At 48.1% G+C, this 13,069-nt stretch overlaps 1 protein-coding gene across 24 annotated transcripts in view; it reads right to left on the reverse strand.

Annotated features, from left to right (window-relative positions):
- ZNF618 (zinc finger protein 618) overlaps nt 1-13,069 on the reverse strand; it is a 206,565-nt gene that overhangs the window by 160,062 nt on the left and 33,434 nt on the right. For 21 of the 24 annotated variants that reach the window (XM_060408867.1, XM_060408864.1, XM_060408852.1 and 18 more), the window contains exon 2: nt 1,257-1,315. The exons of the other annotated variants lie outside the window; for them this stretch is intronic. The gene's annotated coding sequence lies outside the window, so the exon portion shown is untranslated. The remainder of the gene's footprint in view (nt 1-1,256; nt 1,316-13,069) is intronic. 24 annotated transcript variants of the gene reach the window in all.

Here is a 13,069-nt window from a genome sequence, read left to right on the forward strand (position 1 = left end):
TAGCTAATACAAAGGGAACCCCAAGGAGAGGATATTCCAGAGCTGGAGGGCCTGGCTATTCGCACACTCCTGGAAACAAGAGAAGCTCCTGGAACACGGCCAGCCTCTGGGATCTGAGAACAAACATGGACTCTGGTTTAAGAAAACCCAGCTTAGGGGAGTCAGACACCACCCTGCTAAAGGCTGGTTTGTCCAATTTTCAGAAAGGATGTCCATGACAAGAAGAACCACCACAAGAAGAAAAGCCACTCTCTCCAGGGTAATATTTTAGGTCTTCATGTCTATTGAGGTCATTAAACAAAAGGTGCGCCTGGACAGGGAAAAAGTGGCCAGGTTGGCGAAGGCCAGATAAACAAAGCTGATCTCCTTTCTTGACTGCAGGACCTTCCAGAGCCTTTAAAGGTCCAATGGCCGCTATTACTTCCCTGGTGACTCAGATGGTAAAGAATCTGCCTGGAATGCAGGAGACTAGGGTTTGATCCCTGGGCCAGGAAGATCCCCTGGAGAAGGAAATGGCAACCCATTCCAGTATTCTTGCCTGGAGTATTCTATGGACAGAGGAGCCTGGTGGGTCCACGGGGTGGCAAAGTGTCGGACATGACCGAGTGCAACTAACACACACAACACACACTCTCTAGGATTGCATCTGCTCCACTTAGAAGTGTACCTGGCCCTAAACGCATCCTCCTCCTATGGACCACCTCCATCCTCTCGCTATGGACCACCCATTGAGCATACTGTCTGAGCTGCCTTTCAGAGATAGAGGGAACTAACCTAAACTTCTAGGATCAGGAGAAGAAGAGCCTTGCCAAAGATCCACCATGGGTTAATTTAAGACAGGCGCTTCCCTCGAACGCAGGACCACAGTCATACTCAAGACCAGCACTACCTAGCCTACCGGTCTGGCTAAACAAGACCTGATCTGACAGAAAACAACACAGTTAAGTCCAGGGCTCGTGCACCAGGGAGCAGCTGCTGCTGGATTCCCAGTCTGCCCTTAGCACAAAACGCTGAAAAAAGTATAAACCAACAGCTCGGCCCAGAGTTGCATGATCTTGGTTCTAACAGGCCTATCTGAGTGGTCAGCCAACCATTGCTTATGTACCTCTAGGGGCGGGGCTGTCACTCCCTCCGCTCAGGTCCTCCTGTCTGGATACTCACTAGACAAAAAGAACACTTCTCACATATTCTTTCCCACACTGGCAACGTGGCACTAAGCTGGGCACAGAGCTGGGAAGACAAGGAAACCCGCTTACCTGTTCCTGCTGATGGCTGGCCAGTAGGAATTAGTGCTCACTGCTGCTGGGCATCCAGGCTGTCAAAACAAGTGGGAAATCTGAATTTCTAAAGATGAGCAGCTAACTCAACTAGTGTGGACCAGGTCTGGCCAGGGGATGCAGCTTTATTTTAAATACGTCTACAGAGGAAGGCGGGCTTCCCTGGTGGCTCGGTGGTAAAGAATCTACCTGCCAATGCAGGAGACTTGGGTTCAGTTCCTGGGTTGGGAAGATCCCCTGGAGAAGGAAACGGCAACCCACTCCAGTATTCTTGCCTGAAAAATCCCATGGACAGAGGAGCCTGGCAGCGCTACAATCCATGGCATCGCAAAAGAGTCGGACATGACTGAGGGACTAAACAACTGCAAGCAGTCAGCCAAGGGACTTTGAGGCACGCAGCCCTGAATTAAAATCTCAGCTCCATGGGTACTCGTGGGTAGGTCACGTGGATACCTGGGAATCTCCGTATCCTCACCGGCAAGAGCGTGGGTACCAGTCCCAGCCTGGGGAGGGGTCGCTGAAGGAGACCCTGTGAGCAGTCCCTGACCCCAGCACAGGGTTAGGTGAGATTCACTCCGCTTACTCTCTCTCCAGAGCCTGCACCTCCCCTCTGAGTCACCTGTCTACACAGCCAGCCCAGGAAAGAGCCCAGATGAACTTGAAGAGGAGGCGGAGTGGAGACAGCGCTGTGCAGTAACAGCTCCCTCTGACCTGGAGAGACTGGCAAATCCTAATAACCCTGGTGCTGAAGGGGTGTCCAAGAACCAGTCCATCACTCAACTGTGCAGGAGGGAAACAGAAGCCCGGGGCGGGGGCGGGTGGTAGCGGGTAGAACCTGCCTCGGCACGCACAGCAGGTCTTCAGGTGTACCAGACAGAGCATCCCCACTCACAACAGGAGAGGAAGACAAGGGAAGAGCCAGAAGGTGGTGCAGCAACCCCAAACCCTCATCACGTCCCACTGATTTTTTAATAGACTTTAACAATTTACTGACACCAGCGGAGCTTATAAAGTAGTTTAATTGAATTAATTAGGCAGTCACGACTTACTCCCGAGTCCCCCCTTTGGCTCCGGGGAGGCTGTGCCAGCCGCCTGCTTAACCCCTCGCGTCCTAGAGGGGCTGTCACTCACTCTCATTCAAGATGATTCACCACAGTCTCTGCCGGTTTCTTTCCTAAACTGGTTCTCACCTGGGCCCGCATCTGTATCCCAACACTAAGCTCACCTCTGCACCAGCATCTACCTGCCCTGAGTGGCTGGATGGAGGAGATCCTCTATCCTAGGGAGGATGAAGGCTGCCTTCTCTTGCAGGTTCTCCAGGCAGCAGGGGCAGCAAAGGGTAGGGGTCCCTGGCTGAGCGTGGGAACCCCCACCTCCTCCACAGTCCTGACTCATCAGCCTCAACTTCACCACCCAGGAGAGGCTGGTCGATGCCACCTGGAGTGTGGTCCATTTACGAGCATCATCGGCTCCGCATGGAAGCTTGTTAAAACCCAGACTCTCGGGCACCGCCCTCACCCACTGAACCAGAGTCTCTGGAGGGTGAGGCTCAGCGAGTTGGGTTTAACAAGCCCTCCAGGTGATGCTAACACACACTAACGCCGGAGAAGTGGTCTGAGTGATCACGAAGATGCCTTCTAGATGACAAAGTCTGGGAAACAATCCAAACGTGAAAACCAATTCACTTACAAGATACTCTTCACAGCATTATTTACAACAGGGGAAGACTGGAAATAGCACAACATCCCCCAACTGGGCACTGTTGTGTAAACTAGGATACAGCCACTTCATGGAACACTGTACAGCCAAAACCACGGGGTTTACAATAAAACTGGGAAATGCAAATCCTGTGAGCCGAGCCTGTTTTTTCTTCTAAGTGGGAAAGAAGCTGAACCTATTGCACTCATTGGTTTAAAAATAAAAGGAAAACAGTCAAAACGTCCAAGATGTAAACTTCAGGTAGGAATCTATAGGTGATTTTCTTTCCTCCTCAGACTTCTCTGTGTTTCCCAACTTCTTCTATACAGATATTTGCTACTTTTTGTAAGGAAGGAAAAACAAACTTTGTTTTAAATAAAACAGAACGTTTCTGAGAGAAGTTACTACCTACAAAGCAGGAAGTTCTGCACTAACTTGAAACTTACTCTGCGTCCGGCTTCCTAGGTCTCCCGCTGAACCACGAGGTCCCTGCCGCCTGGGACAGAGGACAGGACAGCCCTGCTCACAGAAGGCGTGAAGGGAGAGAGGCAGGAAGGGAGGGGGAGGGAGGGATGGAGAAAAGTGGCTTCGGGGGAACCGCCCTATGAAACTGGCTTTCCTTGGCATATAATCGGAGCAGTTATTTAAGTAAAAATGTCAAGACGTAACGGCAAGAGAGAATATAGCCCTGAAGAGCCAGACCCAAGAGAAAGGAGAAAATTCACCCAGTGCCCAGGAAAATGTCCTGTTCAGCGGCTCACACGCTCACGCTTTTTCCTGGACACACCTGGCTGGCAGAGACACGCTCATTAGGGGAGTAATAAGTCACTGTTTCCAGGAACTTCTAAGCTGGACGGCCAGTCTACCCCAGCTGGCTCACGGTAAGCGGACACGGCAGGAATCGATAATTACAAAGTGCAGAGCAGGAGCCAGGTGAGCAAACACCAGGCTGGGCAGGATGCTCCCCCACTTGGAGGCCAGGGTGCGGACTTACCCCGCACCCCTCTCTCCATGGGCACCCACCACACCAACTGTCCTGGCGGGAGGGACAGTGAGAACCAAGCGTGGAGGTTGAGAAACCATAGGTGGGTCCAGGAGAGCTGTCTAGTGTGGAAGGGACGAGGGGTGGATTGGGGGCTCGTAAAGATATGCTGGGCCATGAGGACTGCAGATAGGGGCTGGGGCGCACCCCTCTTCCAAGCACCAGGAACTAGGGGAGGCCAGATGGGAAAGGGGGGATGAAAAAAAATATCCCACACTGCTGAGATATTGCTTGTCTCTAGGCAAGTCCAGGCTTTGAGGCCAGTAGGCCTCAGGGAAAAAAAATCATCATTCTTGTTCTCCTCTCCCCCCAGCCCGAGTGGACAAGTGCCTGGCACCATGAGGCACTGGACGGGTGCCCACTGGGTTCCGGGGTGGCCATATGTCCCTAAATCTCAGGAAAAATGCAACCAGACGGAGGGCCCAGGAGTGGAATGGTCATCCTAAACCACCTGACCCTTCCCGCTCTTATCCAAATTTTCTCCTGTGGTGTAACAGCGCCCCACCCGAACCCAGGGGGACAGGGACACACAGTCTCTGGCCCCTGACCTCTGAGCAAAAGCCAACAAGCTCCCTACATCCCAGAAGAAGCTGGGCTACAGGCAATCCCCGCCCAGGACAAGCCTTGGTCTTCCTTTACCACCACACAACAGCAAAGAGGAGAGGCGCAAAAGTTGCACCTTAAACCCCAGACTCCTGACTCCTACCTGGGCTCAGCAGTGGGCACAGGCACTACAGGATTAGAGGACAGATGCTGACCAACCCAGAGGTTTGCTGGGTACCATGATGTCCTACAGAACTGGATCGGAAAGAAGGCGAGCACAGTAAGCAGCTCCCTGTCCCTAGAGAGGTTCAAGCAGAGGCTGGACAGCTGGCCTCTTGGTATGAATGATGCTTAAGAGACTGAGTTGGGGGCAGGGGGAAAAAAGGAGAATGACTTTGACATTCCATGCTTACTGTGGTATGTTTTGATTCTTCCCCAGTGAGGCAGACGAGCATCTGATGAGGTTTGAGCAATGAATCTGTGCAAGGGTCTTCCAAATGGGTCCCTCTCCTCCAGCCACCCAGGAGGTGGTCAGGCCAGGATCTGTCCCCTCAGGGCCCACACACACCTCCCCATTGGACAGAGGAGACACAGTGTTCAGGGTCCACAAAAAAAAGCTTTGATTTCTTTAAAACCAGAATAAAGCACTGAACTTTCAGGTCAGAGAAAATGCTTGCCATATAATATGAACACAATCATCATTTATACCAATGAAGTCATAAAAAGTAATTTAAACTATTTTTTGAGATTTTTTTATGTGGACCATTTTTAAAGTCTTTATTGAATTTGTTACAATATTGTTTCTGATTTAAGTTTTGTTTTTATGGCCAAGAGACATGTAGGATCTTAGCTCCCCAACTAGGAATTGAACCCATACCCCCTCCATTGGAAAGAAAATTCTCAACCACAGGACGGACAGAGAAGTCCTCAGATTTTAAATGTATTTTAATGAAGGAAGCTGATCATGAAGGCAAAAGTACCTGAGGCCCACGAAAGTCATAATGTGGCTGTCCCTCTCCAATTAAAAGAAAACAAAACACTTTTATCTATTTGATATGCTGAGCTCCTCTGTAAGACTTCATTTGTGAAAAGGTTCTTTGGCTAAAAAGATTTTTGAAATCTCCAAGTGAGTAAAAGTAGTATTTTACTCAACCAGGTGTTGGGATCTTAATTTATGAACCAATGAAATGTGGTACCAGGCTAGTCACTGAGTCTTTTCCAGTTCTCATGACCAATCCTGATGTGCCACTGGCTTTAGGCATCAGTGGTTCTTAGTAGGCATGCGGGCTCACTGTGCATTACCCTCCCTTTTCACGTCATTTCCAATGCATGTCGTGAGACACAGAACGTTTTAGATGGAGAATAATAATGCTGATCTCTTCAAAAAGGGATTCCACACTTCAGACTCACTCCCAAGCTCAGCGACACCTCCTTACTCTGGAAGTGAAGTGAAAGTCACTCAGTTGTGTCCGACTCTTTGTGACCCTGTGGACTATACAGTCCATGGAATTCTCCAGGTCAGAACACTGGAGTGGGTAGCCTATCCCTTCTCCAGGGGAACTTCCCGACCCAGGAATTGAACTGGGGTCTCCTGCACTGCAAGTGGATTCTTTACCAGCTGAGCTATCAGGGAAGGAACAGTTCACATCTGAAGGAGGGAAATCCCTGAACTGGATAAACCAGGTGAAAAGAGAATCCTTTAAAGAAAAACCTAAGGCAGCGGGAAACTCAGCCAATTCAAAGACAGTCATCAACATTAGGACCTCAACCCCCAGCATGTAAAAGCAACGCTCAGGGAGTTGGTTACGATCTCAGATTCTGGGACCTCCCTGGCAATCCAGTGGTTAAGGCTCCTTGCTCCCACTGCAGGGGGCTTAGCTTCCATTCCTGGTTGGGGAACTAAGATACTACAGGCCACACAGTGCAGCCAAAACAAACAAACAAAAAAAATTAAAAACCCCTCAGATTCTCCACCTCCCCCACCCCCGATGATTCAGAAACAGCAGAGGGAAGCTGAATGTCCCAGCTGCTTTTAGTGCAGGAGGTCCCAGACCTCCCTTGGAAAAGAGCTCATCTACTAAAGATGAAAGAGAGAATTTGGGGGAGTCCCCAGCCTGTTGGGCTCTTGTTTCCTGGTGCCAGTTAGAGGGTGAGGCCCCCAGGGGGCCTCTTGTTTCGTAGCCTCAGAGTGGAATCGCAACAGCATGGTAAGCTTCTGTCAACATGCAACACCCACCCTCCATACACACACACACCCTCCACACACACACACACACACACACACACGGTGAGCTTCTCTCAACATGCAAATCACACACACATACACTTCCTCTGCTCTCCCAGCTTTACCTTCCCTGGGAACGGCTCACCTCCACCAAGGTGGCTGAACAGGGGCTCCAGCACTGAAAAGTCAAGGCCCGACATCTCCCCCATCTGCTCAGTGTCAATGTGGTACAGTTCTGGGCGAAAGCCGACCCATGCCAGAGGGAGTGATGGCCTGGAAGCCTCACTTGCCACAGGTGGTGAGAGAGAACAACTGATAGAAACTGGAAGGAGGAATGCCATTGTCAAACCAAGGCCAGATGAGAGAAGTCACTCAACAGGTGCCAAACAAGACCACGGAGCACCATGGATGATGGACACTTTTATTTCTGCCTATTCAGCACCCCTGATTCCAACAAAAAATTTCTTGTCCTTTCAGGAATCTACAATCCCAGTCCCCAGCACCAAGAGATTCAAATGACCCACGTCCATCAATTAGAACAACACACCCTCCTGTGCTGTGATTGGTTCAGGGATATGCCTGTGACTCAAGCTGCGCCAATGTGAGCCTTCCTTAGGACTTTGGTTGAAACCCTTGGGAAACAAGTGCTCTCTTTTCACTGGGATTAACTACTCCAGTGGGGTGAGAAATAAGCCTGGGGACACTACAGCCATTTCTGCCATGACTTGGGGAACGCCTGCAAGAAGAGCAAGCCAATACAAGGAAGCAAGAGCTGAGATGGAGAGCAACACACTTCGATAACCCCAACTAAGTTACCTGAGTCCAGCCCTGGACTTTTCAGTAGGTATGTCAACAAATGAGCTCCCCTGGTGGCACAGTGGTGAAGAATCCACCTGACACTTTGGGAGACACGGGTTCAATACCTGGGCCAGGAAGATCCTGGAGAAGGAAATGGCAACCCATTCCAGTATTCCTGCCTAGGAAATCCCATGGACAGAGGGGTCTGGCAGGCTACAGTCCATGAGGTCACAAAACAATCAGACACAACTTAACGACTAAACAACAACATCAACAAATATCCCGTTTCATGCTCTCAAGTTTTAGATTACACTGTGGGTATCTAAAGACCTTTTTTAGAAAAAATGGAGAGTCAGTTGTATGAACCAGTAGATTTGGTTTACAGGCAGAAACAAATCCTCACTTTCCTGGGACCTTGAGCAAGCCACGCCACCTCTCTCGGTTTCCATTTCATCCTAAGCTCCCAATGTTGTGGTGGACATTTAAATTACATCACAATAACTACAGGAAACAGGACATGATTTAGCATTTGTAGGTGCTCAACAGATGTCAGGAAAGAAAGTCTCAGCCTAACAGCAGATCCCCCCCAGGCATCCCCATTTGCTACAGAAATAATATTAGTCCTACGATGCCAAGCTGGTGGAGAGTCTGGCAAGGCAAAATGGCCACCAGGGACACAAGTCAAAAGAGAAAAAGCTAGGAGAAGCCCTTTCTTAAGATGCATGGGCCCTGGCAAGTTCCCAGCACTTTACAGAACTCAAAGCAATTTCATATCATCTTCTATTCCCACAACCTCTGCTCTCAAAGTATGAAGTGGCATACCCTTCACAAGGGCCAATTTGGTAATATCGTTTAAAATGCAGTCTCTGACACCACAATGCCTCTTCCAGTACTCTGTCTTTTCAAAGTACTCTCACAGATGTAAAATAACATTGATATAAGAAGTGCTGATGGCTTCTGGTCATGAAGGAGTCAGCAGAAACTGATTCGCCACCCACCTTAAACAACCAAGAAACTAGACAAAACATTTGAAACAATTATTTCTAGACACTGGGCAGCAGGCTTACAGGACAGTAGCCCCTAAGAGAGGAAAACAGGCTGGGTCCTACAATTGCCCCAGGTGACTGCTCAGAGAATTTCTAAACTGCAGTGCAGAGAGGAGGTGCTCAAGCAGAGTTCAAGGGTTCCCTTGAGTTGAGCAGACAGTTTAAAACAGGGGAGGCCAAGGAAGCTAGAGAGAATAGAGTCAGAGCAGAGAGAGGGGCCCAGAGAACAAGCTCCAATTCTCCAGCTGTTTCAGTGTTGATCACACATGCATGGAAGGACACGACCTAAGGCTGGAGCAGGAAACAGAGAGAACCCAGCAGAACAATTCTCAGAACTCACAACAAGGCTAAGAATAGGTCATAGTCCCACCAGCCAAAGGGGAGAAATCTCCCAATACACAAGGGCACTGGGGAGGGTACTCAGAAAGGTATGCCCTCAACAGTGGGGGAAAGACTCTTGAGAGTCCTTGGACAGCAAGGAGATCAAATCAGTCAATCCTAAAGAAAATCAACCCTGAATATTCACTGGAAGGACTGATGCTGAAGCTGAAACTCCCAATACTTTGGCCACCTGATGCGCAGAACTGACTCACTGGAAAAGACCTTGATGCTGGGAAAGATTGAAGGCAGGAGGAGAAGGGGACAGCAGAGGAGGAGATGGTTGAATGGCATCACCAACTCATGGACATGAGTTTGAGCAAACTGGGAGATGGTGAAGGACAGGGAAGCTTGGTGTGCTACAGCCCGTGGGTGGCAAAGAGTCAGACATGACTTAGCAACTGAACAGCATTAACAGTGAGGAAAAATGAGCACTAGACCAGGATTCAGAACACCTTTTCTATAAAGGCCCAGAAAGTGAGTATTTCAGCCTTTGTGGGCCACTACAGGATGAAAGCAGCCACAGGCAACAGATAACCAGCGAGCACACCTGTGTTCCAACAAAACTGTATTTACCAAGACAGGCCAAGGACTTCCCTGGTGATCCAGTGGCTAAAACTTCAACTCCCAATGCAGGGGACCCAGGTTCAATCCCTGGTCAGGGAATAAGACCTCACATGCTGCAACTAAGACCCAGTGCCCCCACCAAAAAAGGTCAGACTGGCCCCATGGACCAGAGTCTGCCAAACTGTCCTCTATTTTAAACCCAGCTCTTGTCCTTCACAACAATTTAACTGCTGTGGTAGGCAGAATGTGTGTGTTTCAGTTGCTGAGTCATGTCCAGCTCTTAGGAACCCCATGGACTGTAGCCCACCAGGCTCCTCCATCCATGAGATTTTCCAGGCATGAATACTGATGTGGGTAGCCATTCCCTTCTCCAGGGGAACTTCCCAGCACAGGGATCAAAGCCAGGTCTCTGGCACTGCAGGCAGATTCTTTACCATCTGAGCCACTAGGAAGGGCATCTGGTAAGCAGAGTGGCCTCCCAAAGATGTCCACATCCTAATCCCCAGAACCTGTGAATATGTGAGGATACATGCAAAGGAAACAAGGCTTGCTAGTCAGATGACCTTGAGATGGAGAGATAATCTGGATTATCTGGATGGGCTCAATAAAAGAGTCCTTCTAAAGAGAAAAGGGAAGAAGAAGAGAGACGGCAGCGTAAGAAGGACTTTGTCCAACATTGCTGGCTTTGAAGACGGAGAAAAGGAGCCCACAGGCCATGGAATGCAGGTAGCCTCGAGAAGGTGGAAAAGGAAACTTACAGATCCCAGAAGGAACAGAGCCTTGCCAACACCTCGATTTTAGCCCAGTGAGACCTTGGACGTCTGATCCCCAGGGCTATAAGATAATAAATCTGAGTGGCTTTCAACCACTAAAATTGTGATAATTTGTTACAGCAGCAATAGTAAACTAATACAAAAATGATAACAGAATAAAGTACAAAATAAAGGAAGGTTAATACATCCAACACTTAACAATGTAAAAGTCACAGCATCTGTCAATCAAAAATCACTAGGCCTGAAAGCAGCAGAAAAACCAATTAACAGGAAGAGACTGAAAAATAGCATGCTTGATAGACTTTAAGAACAGTAAGACTGCTGTCATAAACATACTCCATAAATTCAAGAAGGCAGGGAAGAGCATGAGCATGTGAGTGGCCACTCTTCTGATTTAAAAGACACAAATCAAACTTCTCCAGACAAAGAATACAATGCCATGCATGAAGAAGAGATTAGATACTAAAGAAGACTGACATACTTGAAGACAAAGCCTTAGGAACTAATAGTAATAAAACAAAGAGAGGAAAAAAGACGGACAGAAATAAGCATAGCGTCTACATGCTGCAGGCCTTCTTTCAGGTATTGAAAGGAAAAAAAAAAAATCTGTCAACCTAGCAAATACCTAGCAAAAATAGCACTCAAAAATACAGATGTACAAAGCTAAAGGAACTCACCACCAGCAGACTAACACCACAAGAATCTTTATTAAATAGCCGGAAAACTGGCTACATCCCAAACGCCAATCAGCAGGGGACTAGCCACATAAACTATGGTAGATCCTTAACATGGATACAGAGCACGATAAAAACTGAAGTGGATCTGCTGGGGCTAAGGTGGAATGCCCTCATGACATCCTATTAAGTGAGAAAAGCTAACCTGTAAAACGGTATAAAGGTTCACATTTGTCGTTCAGTCACTTAGTCGTGTCTGAATCTGGGCCCCCATGGACTGCAGCACACCAGGCTTCCCTAGTGAAGGAGGCCTTCACTACTTCCCAGAGTTTGCTCAAACTCACATCCAATAAGTAGATAATGCCATCCAACCATCTCATCCTCTGTCGCCCCCTTCTCCTCCTGCCCTCAATCTTTCCCAGCATCAGGGTCTTTTCCAATGAGTTGGCTTTAGTCCACTATCACCAGTGCTTAACTCCTGCAAATGGGGCTTAAGAGGATAGGAAGCATGGTGAAAGAGTCCTTTCCATTTTTAGTCTTTCTCAAAGAAAATGTATTCATGTGATTTCTAATTAAAAATTTTTAAAACAAGAGTCCTTTGCTGGGGTTCAAAGCAAACTCGGTAGATGGTTAACTGGTCAATTATCAGGATTTTATTCAGTTCAGGGCATGGGAATATCCATTCTATTTGCTTCCTTCAACCATTCTCCATACCGAATTCCACCCCTGGGCACACATGGCAAGGTCTTACGGGGATCCACATGGGAACACACACAGGGAAGTTCACCACAACTCTATTTGGGGTGGGGAGGGGGGAGTTAAGGAATCTTGGTTGGGAAAAATGTGGTGGCTACACCCAGCAGCTAGAAATAATGTGACGGATCTCAAAAACTCAGAGCTGAGGGGCAAAAGTGAGAAACAGAATGAGATCCAGACACTAAGGCACTGACATCAATTTTTGAAACATGCACAGGAAAAAATAGCACACATTTTTTTTAAGAACACACAGAAACAAAACAAAAAAAGCATGTTAAACACACGGAATTAATAGCTTGGAGATAGGGGAGAAACAGGAGGGGGCCAATGAGAATAAAACGAAGTAACTAAATAAAGCAAGAAAAGGTTATAATGAGCCAAAAATGACCATGCACCCTAAACTGGGCATAATAAATTCACCTGTTGCACATGAGTTTAAAAAGGAGGAAGTAAAAACAGGTACTATTTGAATACTTATTATGTTGTCTGTGCTTTATATGTGTTACCTCATTTAATCTTCATAATTAGCTTTCATGGGGTTCTCTGATCTCCAGTTTCTGAAAAGGAAACTAAGGCCCAGAGAGATTTAGCAACTTGCCCAAGGTCACACAGGGTAAAAGCAAGACCTGAATCCAGGTTGGCTGGCCCCCGAACTTGCGCTCTTCACCCCCACTGAGGTAGCTGACTCTACCTATCCTTCTTACAATGAAAAAAATGGAAGCTCTACCTGTTCTTCTCAGGAAGTTAGAACGTAATATACAGTCTATATTACACCCCTCAGACCTCTTATCTGAATACAAACGAGCGTGCTAAGTCACTTCAGTTATATATATCTCTTTCAAGCTCATGGACTGTAGCCCTGCAGGCTCCTCTGTCCATGGGATTCAACAGGCAAGAACACTGGAGTGGCTTGCCATTTCCTCCTCCAGGGAATCTTCCTGACCCAGGGATCAAACCCTTATCTCCTGGATTGGCAGGGGGGTTCCTTACCACTAGCGCCACCTGGGAAGTACTCGAATGCAAAAAACAAGCCCCAAAAGGCTCTGCAGGAGGCACCCTGAGGCCGAGAATACCTAATCCAACGTCCCTTGCTCTGCGGTACCCTTAGTCCAGCTGCTTCAAGGCTAGTTAGGAACAAAACAAAAATAATCTGAAAAAGAGTAACTTGGAACAAAAGAAGTGAAGGGTAGGGACCAAGGCAGTGACGCAAGGGAGGACAAATCTTGCCTTCAGGCTTGTGACCCAGCCCCAAAGATGATGGCAAGAAAGCCTGGGGTCCCACCACGATAAGGC

This window comes from Ovis aries, chromosome 2 (genome assembly GCF_016772045.2).
Source record: "Ovis aries strain OAR_USU_Benz2616 breed Rambouillet chromosome 2, ARS-UI_Ramb_v3.0, whole genome shotgun sequence".
Classification (NCBI taxonomy): domain Eukaryota; kingdom Metazoa; phylum Chordata; class Mammalia; order Artiodactyla; family Bovidae; genus Ovis; species Ovis aries.